This window comes from Apis cerana, linkage group LG10 (assembly GCF_029169275.1).
Source record: "Apis cerana isolate GH-2021 linkage group LG10, AcerK_1.0, whole genome shotgun sequence".
Taxonomy (NCBI): Eukaryota; Metazoa; Arthropoda; class Insecta; order Hymenoptera; family Apidae; genus Apis; species Apis cerana.
Window position 1 is genome coordinate 6427747 of NC_083861.1, and position 17262 is coordinate 6445008.

At 36.7% G+C, this 17262-nt stretch overlaps 2 protein-coding genes across 11 annotated transcripts in view; one reads left to right on the top strand and one right to left on the bottom strand.

The window, feature by feature from the left end:
* LOC108001178 (TBC1 domain family member 14-like) overlaps positions 1 to 17262 on the top strand; it is a 131075-nt gene that overhangs the window by 109597 nt on the left and 4216 nt on the right. Inside the window, exon 7 of one of the 8 annotated variants that reach the window (XM_062080975.1) lies at positions 6476 to 13226. The exons of the other annotated variants lie outside the window; for them this stretch is intronic. The gene's annotated coding sequence lies outside the window, so the exon portion shown is untranslated. The remainder of the gene's footprint in view (positions 1 to 6475; positions 13227 to 17262) is intronic. 8 annotated transcript variants of the gene reach the window in all.
* The window catches only part of LOC108001218 (hillarin), a 198963-nt gene that overhangs the window by 54714 nt on the left and 126987 nt on the right, over positions 1 to 17262 (bottom strand). The window lies entirely within an intron of this gene.

Sequence of the window (17262 nt, forward strand, 5' to 3'; positions counted from 1 at the left end):
TTTTCTCTCTTTCTCTCTCTCTCTCTCCATCTCTCTCGCTTCCCTCTGACGCGAACTGACATTTTTTTTCTTCTTTTTCTTTCTTTTTTTTTTTTTTTTTGAGGACACCGCCACGTTTTTTTAAAATGTTTTTATCATCCGGCCGCTTTGAGCGGGCGTGTGTCGACGCGCGAGATTCGATTGCGGCTACTTGCCGCAAATTAGAACGGAAATGAGCGTTACACGCTCTCTTCTGGGTCGAGTGTCTTTATATATATATATATATATATATATAAATGTGAAAAGGTTGCATACACTTTTTAAGCATTCAAATTCTCTTCGTGACAAATTTTCTTCTTCCCCGTATCGAGTATGTAATTAACTAGTTCAAAAGTCGAAGAACGTTTCACGATTTTTCGTAGAATTAGAAATGCAAAAGAAACGAGCGTGTTGGTTCGAAATCTGTAAGAGAAAAATTAGAAATAATACCAACCAACCATCCGCTCCAAAAAGACGTAAATACTTTTTTAATACTTTGGCAATTTAAAAAAAGAAAAAAAAAAGAAAAGAAAACGTACGATTGTAGAATCCTCGCTTCATTTTCTGATTTAGAAAGAAAATCCGTTATATCTCCGCTCTATTCAAAACATTTCTGCAACTTGTTCTACGAAATGGATGGTTGGCGCACGAACGATGCGTGCCTTTTCGGGTTTGTTTCAAATTAGCGTAGTTTTCCTCTTTGAGGAGGCGAAAAACCGTTCCTTTGAAATTTCCATTCGGTGCAGAGGAGGCGGATCGGATGCTCCTTTCCCGTTTTCGGCATATGCCTGAAGGGGGAGTTGAGTTTTGGTAGCCAGGCACAACTCGTGCAAACTCAAACAAACCGTCCTCACCCGCGTAGACGGGTTATGCCCACTTGACTCGGGCATAGGGTTGCTGCTTCCACGCCAACCCTTTTCCTCTCTTGGTTAGCCGCGTTTAGATCGTATCTCGGCACGGTTTTCACCCGAACCTTCTATACAAGGTGTCTCAGTAATCGTGGCAAAGGAGCGGGAAGAAAACAAGACAAGAAAGAAGCTTGAGCAAGTCGAAGGAAGATGTTGTTCGTGACTGAAATTAAAGAATCATTTTTAAAAAAATAATTATATACGTGTTATATGTCACATTTCTAATATCCGATTCGATTTATAAATCTCAGTTTCGGACAAAGTTTCAGAGAGAGGGAAAAACTATTATTTTCCAATTTTTTTCTTTTTTTAACGCTTCCTTTTCTAATTGTACACCAGAGCACCCCGTATACGCGTGCGAATTGGGGTGCGTTTGCGCGAATGTGTGCCGCGGAAAACCCTCCAACTTGCGAATTAACGGCGGAACTGCTTAAACTCCGTGATCCAGGGGCCGGAAGCCGGCCAATAAGGCCGTGACGGGTTTCAAGTTTTAACGCGTGCTGGATCCGGTCGCGATATACCGTTTATTAGATTCTTAAGTGCGTCGAGGGAGAAGTTTCGAGCGTTTCCGGTCCGCGGCTGCGATAAGGGGTTGCCCTGGTCGGATTTCGAGCTGGCCAAAAGTGGCGGACTTCCTCTTCTTCGAGATATTGGGATTTATTGACGCGAAGGGATTGCGTTTCGTGCTTTTTTTTTTAATTTTGTAAAGTATTTATTTCGTTTCATTTTTTAATTTTAATTCCCTCAATTTTATTCTGAAATTTCGATAATTTCTCTCGTTTATTTAGAATGAATTTATTAATTATTCGAAAGTGACAAAATCTTTAATATCGATCGTTTAATACCAGATTGAGGAATGTCGAGGAAGAAATTACGATCAGATGGAACGAGAATTTTATTAAAAATCGATTTATTTGTTTAATTCGATAGAGATCCAGATTTTGATCTTCTTTCTTTTGTTATATACGAGTCGAAACACAGGATTTTCGTTTCGAGGGAACGTTACGGGCTTTTACGAGAATCGATACCACCGGTGAATATTAATTTGAACGGCGATAATGCGTTATTTGATTTTTAAATTTCTAATGGAGTGGTTAATAGCCCGATTCGATCGTCAAGCATCCCTGTATTTGCCATGTTCCCCGAGCATCTATTTAGCGATTAAAATGGTTGTATATAACGTAATAACGTAATGGTATAATTGATGTAATAATAGTTTGTTGTTCGTATAACCGTCCATCCCGAAATTATATCGCATTATCCGATCCATGCCCTCGTTGCGAATTTCTGCATACTCCCTCCCCTCTTCTGCTTCATTAAAACGAACAAATATCAGCTTCTTCGTCATTTTGAGTGCTGTAAGCTAGTTTGTCAATGTTTCTGATATGACGTAAAATAACAGCGGCGATAACAGTTCGTTAAAAACGGGGCGGTGTTGATAAAAATGTGACGATTCGATGATAGAAACGACACAATTGTTGAGATCGTAATCTGTAATTTTCTTCAAAATTGTACACGGATTGTTCACGAATTTAAAACGTTGAAATTAATCGACGTCACAATATTAATTCGCACAATATTAAATAATTTTATTAATTCGAATAAAAGAAATAAATGATGAACATGATTCTCTTCCTTCGTATTTATCTATAATTCTAGCGACAAGTTGTTGAAAGAAACGAGGGATTGTTCGTCCGTGCGAAATCTTGATAAATCGCGCAATTAAAACGAACTGAATGAAACGAACTCGAATGTAAAAAGAAAGAAGAAAAGAAAAAAGAACAGAGAATAGATTTTCATCGGTGAGAAAAGAAAGAGAGAAGAGGCATCGTCATCATTTATCGTTACTCAAAAGACACATGCGATTCACAGGAAAATTTAAGGCCTCGTTCCCTAATAATAATAAACCTCGCCCTCGACAAAGTTATGAATTTACATAAACTTGGCTAATTCCTCTTCCAATTCTCTCTCAAATTTCCACAACAAACTCACGCGTTTCTAATTCCCACTTAATATTCCCACAACTCTCGAACGAGCCATACGAGAAACATTTAAATTTTCATGATAAAAGTAACTAGCCCTCTAACTCTTCCCTCGATTCTCCGCTGGAATCCTCTCCTTTCTGGATAGGATCCGTCCCTGGATCTGGGAAAAAGCTCGTTTCGAGGATTGGCATTAAACACAGGAAAGGGAAAAGTCTTGGAAAGTCTTGGAACTACGTTTTGAACTACTGCCGGTTGTTAGGCCGGAGTTAAACGAGTACGTACGTGGCTAATAAGCCGAGGAGGGCCTCGGGCTCCTGTCGGCCTCTGTGTCGTTTATTAAATTCAGGGGGAGGGGGAATGCTTGGAAAAGAAAAACTCGCGGCACGGGCTCTTTCTCAACAACGAGTCGTTAACGGAATGCCACGGAATAGATCCATGGTGAACCATTGAAACGAGGTAATGGCCCTGGACGGCACACAAAGGTAACCATTGGTAAGGTAAATGTGATTTTTATTTCCGTTTTATCGGGGAGAATGGCGGTCCGTTTTTTGGAAATATTCTTAATTCATTTGACAAATTGTTGAGTAAATATTTAACGCGATAGAGATATGAAAGATTGATCGTCTTTGCCGGATAAGTTTCTGTAGTGATAATTTTATTTTAGAAAATTTAAATGAATAAATAGTTTCGATTAAGAAACGAAAAATATCGTGAAAATTTAAATTCGCCCTCCATTTATAATTTAATCCTTGAAGAGATCCATCTATCTTCACATGTCCAATCGAACCACGAAGGGGTTATTGAAGTTGGACGAACAACAATTTTAAAAATAACAATTTCTCGAATGTTAAAAATTTGTGAACGGAGTATCGTTGATTAATTGCACGCCGAAAGGAGGGCGCGCTAATTCGGGGGTGATTGGTTCTTCGTCGCTTGTTTGTCGAACCACGACGTCTTGTTTCGTTAAACTGTCGAAGGCAAGCTCCCGGGGAGCTTCGATTCACGGCAAGGATTCACGCTTCGACGGCCACCACGTCACCGTGGATCTGGAAACCTCGAGCGAATACATTTTCCGTCGAAAACTTTCCTCCCCCTCACTCCTGCTTACAAGAATTGGCGGGAAGAGGACAAGAAGGGACGACTTTCCTACTGACCTTCTTTTTCATCGAATTCCGACCTATAATCGTGGAGACATTTTGATCGATTAACCAGGAGGTGGTTATTAAGGTGACCCGTTTTTAATGAACCAGTTCACTCCCGGATGAATTAAAGCGCGAGTACGGACCCTCCTCCATTTTCCATCAACGCGTTCGATCAATCGTACACTTTTTTCTTTTTTTTTTTTTTTTATTGTAACAAATTTTATCTCGGATCGAGCATGAGAAATTAAGAGATGATAGTTTGGAAGCATATTGTGCTTGCAACGATTTATTTGAAATAAATTAGATTTTAAAGTTAAATCTCAGATATTTCGGAATAAAATTCCAGGAAATGTATAAAATAAATAATATAATATTTCAACAATATGTCGAAACAATTGTACGAGTTTAAGTAAATTTATTATTTAATCTTCGAACTTTTGAGTCGTATATTTATTCTACTACACAGCACAGTTTCACACAGAGTCTTTCTTCAGTCTCACAGTTTTTCTCGCGATATAATAATTCTCGAAGGAAACGAGCAAGAAAAAAACCGTTTCCATTCACAGCCGGCGATGAATTAACATCGACGGAAGAGAGTGGTGGCGCGCGTCGTGTGGAAACAGGAAACAGCTAGCTGTTGCAACAGTCCGCGGAAACAGTGCACTTTGAAAGGTATTTGGAAGGATTACTTGGAAGTTGGATAATTAGAAATGGCATTATTCCTCCTATCGAAAAATATTGCTTGTATCCGTAACGAGAGAAATTTTCAGGATATATCGCAATCTTGGATTTCTTTTCTCTCTCTCTCTCTCTCGACTAGATTTATGAAATTTTCCGGAGAAACTTTTTACAGTCCATCCTTTCACCAAGGATATATATCTGATTCTCTGGAACTCCATCTATTAGTTACAAGGCTAGAACGGTTGCGCTATTTTACGATTCTCGATTCTGTTTATACGACTGGTTTTTTCCCCCTCTTCCTCTCCTCCCGTCATAACGTTTATGCTTTTATATTTATTTAGAGCACGTCGAGCACGCGATGAACGCAGAATCGAAATTTTTATGGAAAAATCTTCTCTATGTAACTTATATCAAACAATGTTTAGAAATAGGATCGATTTTCTTATCCGCTTAAAAATTTGTTTACAATTGAATTTTGTTAATGTAATTCATTTTCTGTTCTTCTATATAGATAGATTTTTTTTTCAGTATGATAAAATATGGAAATAATTAACAAATCAATGTTACAACTTTTTGATAACCCGTAAATTGTTCCACGTCTGATATTCAGTGCAATATTTATAGTTCGATATTCTTTCGCACGTTATGTACGTCTATAATTGTACAATGTTTTATAAAATTGTTAATTTCATAATATTCGTATCCAATCGTAATTATATATTTCCTTTCCGTCCATTTATCTTTCTCTCGCAAAAAGTATAAACAAGCACTAGTGATCGTCAAATAAATCGCACATATTCTCGATCCAACCGGTTTCTCGCTCTCCTTCCATCACCGTCGCAACGTTCTCTCTTTCTCTCTTTTCTTTTTATCACCTCTCGCGAGAATTGTATAATTACGTTTTCGAACGCAATATCGAGCACGCTCTGAAATGTTAATCGCAGAATTATGGGTACAGAAAGGAACACAATGCAAAAATCGCAGCCTTCGGCGTGCCGTTCCATAAACGAGCGAGCGTGAAGGGGAAGGGGTCTGAAATGTACGCACGCCGACGGTATTTTTACGCCATCTTGCGTTTCCGTACACGCATTCCGTGTCTTTATCGAGTTCACTGCACCATGAAATTGGCTACTTTCACCTTCGTTCGGATAACGTTTAATGAATCTTAACTTACATATATACCAGACATTGGAATTTCTTATACCTAGACCGTATACCTACAGATCGCCCGTAGACGTCGCGACGCTTTAGTCACGCACCACGGAATTTTAATATGGGACAACCGATTACGCGTGTCTTAACGCTCGTCACAAGATTAGACTTTAATTCGTATCCGAATCGACGCGTCGTATTAATTCCGTGCTCGAAAAAATTATACCTGGAATCGATTTTAGGACTACATCTTTAGGGTATCATCGTTGAAATGTTACTTTTAAGGTGGAATTAATTTCCAATCCTTTCGCATTAGGTCGAATTTTAAATCGATACAATTTAAAAAGAAACGATTGCAGGATACTCGAAATCTTTCTTACAAATATTACGTATTTTCCTCGTGTAAAAGATTCCCATATCTCGTAAAAATCGATGATCTAGATACTTCGTATAGTTATTTTTTTCTCCTAGGGATCCCTAGATACTCAATCTCGCATAAATACACGAGCAAGTTAATTTTCGATTCGAGCCTCTCTATATCCTTTCTTTTTCAACTTAAAAAACATTAAATATCCGTCACTTTTCGCAGATAATATCCATTATCTTCGCGGATAATCGGACGACGAGTTAAAATCGGGGCAGAAAATGGCGCAGACACTTGACCAACCTCTTCTCCTCTCTTCTCGCTCAGCTATGAACAAGTGTTCGTTACTCTCGTGTTCAGAGTTCTCAGGGAAGAAAAGCGCGAAATTAAGCTCGACGACGGCGATGACAAACAGCCCCTCGTCGCGCGACCACCTCGAAACGAGGGAGGCAGGCCGGATGTGCAACACGCCACGACACAGTCGCGGCGCATTATACCCTCCTCTGTGCCGCGTTAGAGAAAGCCAGTTTATATACGCACAGCTACCATGCACGGTTCCCCGGGTGAACAATGAAGCAACAGGTTGCCGCCGCCCCCACCGCCGGGAACCCTCTATGACAGATCGTGCAACCTTGATGGCCCGTATAACCCGGCCTGTCAGCCCTTCACACCCACCGGCCATTTTATGGCAACCGACCAGACCGACACCCCCTAACCTTTTTTACGACTCCCTTTTTAAAAACAAATAGAGAATCCTTTCCCCTCGTCCATATATTCGTCCCGCTATTCGTTACGTCGACTTGGATGCACCGAGTTTCTTCTGTCGGTATCCTCTCTTTTTCTTTTTTTTCTTTTTTCGTATCTATCAGCTCCTCTCGGCGATCCCCTATTTTGGTCGCGTTGGGGGGTCTGTATATATTACGAAGGAAATTGGCTGGGGGAGGAAGTGGTTATTTAATAAGAAGGCGGGTCAAAGGGTGAAATAAAATTTATTCGTGAATTGTTATTATTACAGTTTGTTGTACGAAAAGTTTTTATAAACTTAATTAATACGCGTTATAAAATATTATACTCTTTTTTCAACGATTGTACCGCTGAAAGACGAACGGCCTCGATCATTTTCCAATTCTTTGTATCTTTATAATGAGATTTACTTCAGTGTGTATTTCTTGTTGCATCCAAAAGAAATTGGATCGAATCCAACTTCTAAACACTTCTTCTAAGTGTCTCGTCGGTTAATCTCCGTATCAATGACCAACGAAATCCACGCTCCGAGTCGTCACGACGAGTTTTTTCTTCTTCTTCTTTTTCTTCTTGGGTCCAGTCTTCCCTTCAACCTTTGCTCTCTCCCCTCGTTCGCAAATTCGCCGAATGCACGTGACACGGAACCAGTATACACCCGACCAGCGTATCCAGGATGATCTATGCGTTGCGTGGCCCCGAGGCCGCATTCTCCTCTCCTGGCGCTTCTCTCCCTCCCTCCCTCTCCCCCTCGCCTCTCCACGGGGCTAAATAATATCAACTATGCGAGAAGGAGAGGCACACGAGCGAGAGATCCACGTGTATATACATATATATATATACCTTTGCCCATTCAGGTGTCCGCCAGGTGAGTAATGCCATAATAAATTATCCGACCGTTTTCTGCTACCGCGCTTGCGCCTTACCTCTCCCCCCCTCCTTCGCTGTGTATATTACATTCTCTCGGCATCAGAGATTCCAATCCTTGTCTCTCCATCTCCAGATTCTTCTTTCTTCAGCACCGCAAAATTCGAATCGGCTCTTTGCTCTTCCGGGGAGAGGGATTTTTTCCCTATTTTCTTCCTCTCTTTTTCTTGTCTCGCGGCGCGAAGACAAGTTTCTCGATCGATGCGTGAAAATTTCGCGCGGTCGTTAAGCTTGTTGGGGTTACGTCGCGTGTCGGCCGACAACAACAATAACGCGCACGGATAAATCGAATCTCGAGTTAGGGTTCCAGGTTTATTGCTCTCGTATGGGTTAACCGCGTTTGCACTGCGAGTTAAATGTTAACGGTTAATTGTAAATTGTTGTTGTTGTTGTTGTTTTCTCTCTTTTGTACGGTTGTTCTTCAAAAAAAGAATCTAGGGATTCTTTTTTTTTTTTTTTTTCGAATTAATAACAATTCGACTCTTTACTTCTTTCTTTCACAGTATTGCAAACTGTAAATTTTTGTTATATCTTGTAAAGATTTGGAAGTTTTTTAATGATCTTCTAAGGTGAGAGGGGTATCGAAATCGATCATTTTGCAAGATAGTGATAAGTTAGATAAAGGGAAAGGGAGGGGGAGGTGGGAAAGCGAGTTTGATCTTCTGGGAAATCAAGCGTAGCTTTCGTATATAATTGCTTCTCAGTTAGTTGATTTCTTTTCACCAACACGTTCAAACATATCACTGTATCCGTATTTATCCGATAGTTGGTGGTATTGGAGCTTGTCAAATATGTTTTTCAACCCGTCGATCACGATTTTTTTTCGTCGGTATTTTTCGTAATAGAATCATTAAATAACGATAGATAAATAATCTTGCAGGGAAAGAGTATTCCAGTGATGTATATTTGAATATTTATCAAGGCCAAGAATATTGAAATATTAATTTAAGACATGGTATTTTTGATCTTCGCAAAATTTATTCTCTCGTCGATATCGATAACCTGGGTCAAGGCGAATTATACTTTTTTCGGTCACGATTCTGTATGCATTCTTAAAGATGTTTAAAATGGTTGTGACTCTTTTGTGTGATAATTTCATTTCACTCGGCGAACGAGTAACGCAGGAACAAGGTTAAGTTCAAGGTTGATGTTTTTAGAGGTCGAATTTCAAAAAATTCTCAATATTTTTAAATTCTTAAAGGCGTTTAAAATACCTGGTTGTACTCGAGTTTTACGTGATAATTTTACAACTTTCCCCGAATCGATAATACCTGTACATGCCATAGAAATAAGGTTGAGTTCAAGGTTGGTTTTTCCAGAGGTCGAAACCCAAAAAATTTCTTATAAGTTCTTAAAGAACTGTTACCGTAGAAACAAGTTTTCACACGTCGAAATCCAGAATATTTTTTAATCCTTAAAGGCGCGTAAAATGTCTGATTGTACTTCCAGTTTTACGCGATAATTTTACAACTCCCCCCGAATCGATAATACCCGTATATAAATACAGAAATAAGGTTAAGTTCAAGGCTGATCCTTGAAAAATCCCCGAATTAATCAACGATCGAAAAGTAATCCGACTTGAATCCTCGACTATTCAAAATTCAGAAATATTCCAAAACGTAGAAGAACTCGAATTTTAACGATAAAAATTAAAAGAAAACGCCCAACCCCGAGAAATACTCGTCGTCACTTCCTTTTCCATTTTCTCTTGGATAATTCTTCCAAACAGGAAGAAACACAGTAATTAATCCCCAGCTGGTGAACGGATGCCAATCCGGATCGAGTTCCCTTTGAATTACAAATTTTCAAGGCGTGAGGTAATTTATGTCGCCGCTTCCCCCTCCCCTTCTTCGATCACCGCCGCATCAATATCGACTTAACGAGGCCGATGACGTTTTCAACGAAGGTACAGGTTCATCTGTGGCCACGCAATTTGCCACGGATTATCATATTTTAATAATTCAGCGTAATTTAAGCGGCGTACCTTCCTCTCTCTTTTTCTCTCGTTAAGGCCGCTCAATTGGCGCGCAAGAAGGGGAAGGGGGGGTGAAATAAATGAGAGAAATACGAAATGCAAAATACAAAGTGCACGCGCGACGATCGTAAACCGTGCACCGCAACGGCGACGGTTGGAAGCACGTAGGTTGCTTCTCGACCGGTATCGATTATTAGATATAGATTTGGATGATTATTTGCCTCGTTAAAACGAATTTCACTCGTAAATTGATTTTGACCGAGGATGCATTCGCTTATGTTTCGAATGTAAAGGAAATACGATAGGACGGTTATTTGATATTTTAGCGAGTCTGGAGTAGGAATTTGTATTCGCTGCTGAAAAATGAGTTTGATTTGAGGAAAGAAGAATTATACAGGATTCGTGCTGTTGAGAAAAATATTGGCAACGGATTGCACGTAGTTTGGATTAATTTCAAGAAGCTACATATTGTCTTCTCGTCATTTATCAATCTTTCGTAAATCGCGTTAAATAATTGCTCGAGAAATTTCGAGGCCATCGAAATCACGAATCATAAACTCGGCCATCACCGGAAGCGAGTCGCTATTCCGGTCGTCGATCGCGTTATGCGCGGCACGTAACAATCGAGATCAAGTTGACGGGAGTGGACCATTTAATTTCACGAGAAAGCTGAATCCAATCGGGCTAATTCCACGATCTCGATTTCAGTCGATGTTACAAATTTTATTCCAATGAAAATTTTCTAATTGCGTGTATTTAATGCAGAGCGTGTTATTGATATTTGCCTATTAACTCGATCTCTTCTGTTATTGCATCGTCACAGCGATTGTTGTTGGCCGAGGATAATAATAAGAAAGCGACGATTCTTACGTAGACACGTATGTGAGAAATTCAGTCTCCAAAGTTTCGCTTTTATTTTCGTGCAGAATTTTCTCTCCAATTTTTCTTTCGCGATAAAAATAGAGCGTGGTACGTTCGAGTTTAAGGCTTTTTTTCTTACATTTTGCAATTTAAAAATTCGATTCGATATCTCGCATAATTACAAATTATCGTACGTAGCAGGTATTGAGAGGAAACAAGAATCGAAACTACATTGATACTTTATTTCTTCCCTTTCTTCGTGTGATATTTAAATGATATTATGGTTGAAAAAAAAATTACTCCATATGTATTTTCGCGAAAAATTTCATCAAAAAGGAGAATCATTTACGTTTCATTGGCGGAATAAAAAAGGAAAAATCCACTTTTCGGTTCACCGAATAGAGTAGCAATCATCGAGGTTTAGCCCGTTGGATATTGTTTTTTAACCTGTTTCCAGATGTAAATCGAGTATAATTGCGAACAGCGGAGAAGCTGTTTCGGCTTCGTTTCGTATGCATACACGCGGTTCATAAAACGATTCGTTCGATTACCACGGTTGTTTTTACATGGTAATGCGATTGGTGTGGTTTCGTGTCACACTTTTGTAACGTGAGTTCTCCGCGCCCCGTTTAATCCTTTCAGCGTGGATTGCTTTTTTCCCCCCTCCCAACATCGATATCGATGTTGTTTAGCTTTGATACCTATTTTTTTTTCTTTTCTTTCTCCCCCCGCTTTTTTTATTTCTTTTTTTTAATTAATGACGCAAACTGTGAACGATACGTGCATCGATTACGAATGGCGCAAAAATTCACCGTTGCTTCGAGGGATTTTTTTTCATCTTGGCAAAAAAAAAAAAGGGGAAAGAAAAGAAAAAGAAGAAATAACGAGTATTTTTTTCTCGAGGAGGGATAATTATAGTGTAGAATAACTTCGTTGAACGGCGCATAAGCCGGCAATGGAATTTCTTGGAATGCACACGTATTCATAGCCGAAGAGAATGGATTTTGCTTAATGTGTATTTAAAGTTCATAAGATCGGAAGTGGTTAATATATTCCAGGTAATACATTATTCCTGGTACGTCTTTATGAGAATCTAAGTAACCTTTTATATGCGAGTGTATATTCATTACCAATCCTCGTAGATTAGAAACTAATTAGAAATCAACAAAGGTAAAATATTCGATTCTCTCTCGTCGGTTTTTTTCGGCCATCGTTAAAAATTTAATTTGATCGTTCGAATTGAACGCATTGTTCATTATTTCGCTGTTGAAATCAATAGGAAACGATAAGAAAGAAAATGTTGCCGAGATGCTTAGAATATTCCTTTCTTCTCCACTTTTTTCCCTTTCTCTTCCTCTTCCTTCTGCCTTCCAAACTTTCTTTCCAACTTTTTACAACCAAGAATAAACGCCCCCTCCCTCCAAAAAATTAGAGCAAGCATTTTCACCGCTAACCGAATTCCCATCCACGATTTCCTCAATAGTTTATCTACCAAACGAAACGACAGACCTCTCCTCCATTTCCACTCCATTCTCCTTTCTGCAACTGCTTTCCTGCCTTTCCAAACCTCTACAATTCCCCCTCCCAAACTTCTCTCAGTTCTATTATCAATTTCGCCTGAAACCCCTGAAATTCGCATTCGCACGCAGCTCTGCGAACAGCCCGGGGACATTTGAACTCATAGTCGATGCCAACACCGACAGAGAGAGGGATACAGTAACGGAGAGAATAAAAGAGAGGAGAGAGAGAGAGAGGGAGAATGAGGCACGGTTTGCGGCAGTTGCTGGTTGCGTCGAGGCAGGCCCAATCAAATTCTAACAATTACCAGTCTGGGGCTGGTTTGCCTCCTCGAGGCGAAAACCGGCTCGTTTTACAGTCGGACCAGAGCAAACCCTCTACACCCTACTACACCCCCTTCCTTCCTTCCTTCCTTCGTCCGCTACATAACCGCCGTAAACCTAAATTGCATTATTAAAATCTAATCTACCTTGGGCCGAGTGGAGTACGTGTGCCACGGCCGTTTCGAAATCTGATACACCCCTGATCCTGACGAGTGACGAGAGTTGCGCCGCCGCGCTCCGCAGAGACGGGAAACGGATGGACAGAGAGGATGGCGGATCATCAGCGAGCGGGATGGCGTAGGGTGAGGGGAGGGGGAAGGAGAGAGAACGGGTCTCGAGGTGGACCAGGAAGGAGGATTAGTCGGTCGGTGAAGATCGGGGAGATTAGAAACGATTTTGGGAGTGGATATCATCCATCCCACTACCCCTATCGCGAAAGTTTTCCAAGGTAATGGATGCAACGTTGGATCGAGACGCGTGTTGGACTATTACGGGAACGTTTGACTGCTCTTGACGTTATCTGCTTTCGAGTTTAAGCATGGTGGAAGAGATTGGACGGTAATTGGAATTTTGATTTGGCTGAATTATTCCTATCCACGGATGATGTCGTGACGTTGCGTTCGGTAATGTAGTAAGTATATATATATATATATATTATAATTTCTATTCCTCAACCCTACATTGCTTTGTTCCTATATTCCATGATCCATATTCCTTAATCCTGTATTCCTATCCTATTATTATCCATATTCCTTAATCCTGTATATTCCCTATATTCCTTTGATCCTATACTTCTACTATTCATATTCTTTAATCCTGCATTTGTATCTGTCTATTATCCATGTTCCTTAATATCCTATATATTCCTATATATTCCTATCCTGTATATTCCTATATTCTTGTTATCCATATTTTTTAATCTTGTATATTCCTTTGATCCTATACTTCTACTATCCATATTCTTTAATCCTGCATTTGTATGTCTATTATCCATGTTCCTTAATATCCTATATATTCCTATATATTCCTATCTATATTTTTTTACTCTTGTTATCCATATTTTTTAATCTTGTATATTCCTTTGATCCTATACTCCTACAATCCATATTCTTTAATCCTGTATTCCTATCTATATTTTTTTACTCTCGTTATCCATATTTTTTAAACTTGTATATTCCTTTGATCCTATACTCCTACTATCCATATTCTTTAATCCTGCATTTGTATCTGTCTATTATCCATGTTCCTTAATATCCTATATATTCCTATATATTTCTATATATTCCTATATATTTCTATATATTCCTGTCCTGTATATTCCTATATTCTTGTTATCCATATTTTTTAATCTTGTATATTCTTTTAATCCTATACTTCTACTATCCATATTCTTTAATCCTGTATTCTTATCTTATTATTATCCATGTTCCTTAATTATCCTATATATTCCTATATATTCCTATATATTCCTGTCCTGTATTTTCCTATATTCTTGTTATCCATATTTTTAATCTTGTATATTCTTTTAATCCTATACTTCTACTATCCATATTCTTTAATCCTGTATTCTTATCTTATTAATATCCATGTTCCTTAATATCCTATATATTCCTATATATTTCTATATATTCCTGTCCTGTATATTCCTATATTCTTGTTATCCATATTTTTTAATCTTGTATATTCTTTTAATCCTATACTTCTACTATCCATATTCTTTAATCCTGTATTCTTATCTTATTATTATCCATGTTCCTTAATTATCCTATATATTCCTATATATTCCTATATATTCCTATCTATATTTTTTTACTCTTGTTATCCATATTTTTTAATCTTGTATATTTCTTTGATCCTATACTCCTACTATCTATATTCTTTAATCCTGTATTGCTATCCTATTATTATCCATATTCCTTAATCCTGTATATTCCTATATTCCTTTGACCCAATACTCCTACTATCCATATTTCTTAATCCTGCATTCCTATCTGTCTATCCATGTTCTTTAATATCCTATATATTCCTATATATTCCTATCCTGTATATTCCTATGCTCTTGTTATCCATATTTTTTAATTTTATATATTCCTTTGATCTTAACTCCTACTATCCATATTTCTTAATCCTGCATTCCTATTATCCATGTTCCTTAATTCTGTACATTCCTGTGTTCCTACCCTCCTATTATCCATATTCCTTAATCATTAATATATTCCTATCTTCCTATACTCCTAATATCCATGTTCCTTAATCCTGAATATTCCTGTGTTCCTAAATTCCTATTATCCATAACCCTTTAGAATTAAGAAAACTGTTGAAAAACATAAAAAAGTAAAATAGTAGCTGAGAGAAAGGTAAGTAATAAAAGGTAAGTAGAGGTAAGTAAAGGTAAGTATTTTACAAATAATTTTTGAAAATTTTCGAAAATGTAAATAAACATTGAAAATGTAAATAAACAAACCAATGTTTGTAAACAAACATTGAAAATGTAAATAAACAAACCAATGTTTGTAAACAAACATTGAAAATGTAAATAAACAAACCAATGTTTGTAAACAAACCGAAATTTCAACTCCCAGGCCTTAAATTTTCGAAATTTTCGAAAATTTTTGTAAATAAACAATGAAAATGTAAATAAACAAACCAATGTTTGTAAACAAACATTGAAAATGTAAATAAACAGACCAATGTTTGTAAACAAACCGAAATTTCAACTCCCAGGCCTTAAATTTTCGAAATTTTCGAAAATTTTTGTAAATAAACAATGAAAATGTAAATAAACAAACCAATGTTTGTAAACAAACATTGAAAATGTAAATAAACAAACCAATGTTTGTAAACAAACCGAAATTTCAACTTCCAGGCCTTAAATTTTCGAAATTTTCGAAAATTTTTGTAAATAAACATTGAAAATGTAAATAAACAAACCAATGTTTGTAAACAAACATTGAAAATGTAAATAAACAAACCAATGTTTGTAAACAAACCGAAATTTCAACTCCCAGGCCTTAAATTTTCGAAATTTTCGAAAATTTTTGTAAATAAACAATGAAAATGTAAATAAACAAACCAATGTTTGTAAACAAACATTGAAAATGTAAATAAACAAACCAATGTTTGTAAACAAACCGAAATTTCAACTCCCAGGCCTTAAATTTTCGAAATTTTCGAAAATTTTTGTAAATAAACATTGAAAATGTAAATAAACAAACCAATGTTTGTAAACAAACATTGAAAATGTAAATAAACAAACCAATGTTTGTAAACAAACCGAAATTTCAACTCCCAGGCCTTAAATTTTCGAAATTTTCGAAAATTTTTGTAAATAAACATTGAAAATGTAAATAAACAAACCAATGTTTGTAAACAAACATTGAAAATGTAAATAAACAAACCAATGTTTGTAAACAAACCGAAATTTCAACTCCCAGGCCTTAAATTTTCGAAATTTTCGAAAATTTTTGTAAATAAACATTGAAAATGTAAATAAACAAACCAATGTTTGTAAACAAACATTGAAAATGTAAATAAACAAACCAATGTTTGTAAACAAACCGAAATTTCAACTCCCAGGCCTTAAATTTTCGAAATTTCCGAAAATTTTTGTAAATAAACATTGAAAATGTAAATAAACAAACCAATGTTTGTAAACAAACATTGAAAATGTAAATAAACAAACCAATGTTTGTAAACAAACCGAAATTTCAACTCCCAGGCCTTAAATTTTCGAAATTTTCGAAAATTTTTGTAAATAAACAATGAAAATGTAAATAAACAAACCAATGTTTGTAAACAAACATTGAAAATGTAAATAAACAAACCAATGTTTGTAAACAAACCGAAATTTCAACTCCCAGGCCTTAAATTTTCGAAATTTCCGAAAATTTTTGTAAATAAACATTGAAAATGTAAATAAACAAACCAATGTTTGTAAATAAACATTGAAAATGTAAATAAACAAACCAATGTTTGTAAACAAACATTGAAAATGTAAATAAACAGACCAATGTTTGTAAACAAACCGAAATTTCAACTCCCAGGCTTTAAATTTTCGAAATTTTCGAAAATTTTTGTACTTACCTTTATACTTACCTTTTTACTTACCTTTTTACTTTTTCTGCCATATTTTCAGAATCTAATTTTTATCAACATTTTACTTAATTCTAATTATTAATTATTAATATTGTTATACTTACCTTTTTATTACTGTTATATTTTCGTGCAAAAGAAAGTAAAACAATAAAATATCTATCTACAGGATATTAATATATTCGTGAGATTTTTTAAATTAATTAATTTCCACGAATTTAACTAATTTTTAATGAACAAATTTAGAAATTGCTATACAAACTGTTAATTGATATTTATTTATCAATGTATAAGCAATTAAAATTCTCGTTAAATGAAATGGAAAGTGGTAGAGCTTTTGCTTTGTCGTACGACAATGTCTTGCTCTATCTCCGCTTCATTTCATCTAACGCCAACTTAAATCGCTTATTTCTTATATCAAATAAACCTCAATCAACATTTTCATATATCAATTTTTCCTGTTCGTTCCTTTAAAATTGAAACGTGTTTCTCACGAATAAATTAACATTCTATATACAAAATACATCATGCATAACGTATAAAAACATATAAAAATACATGCACTAACAATACTA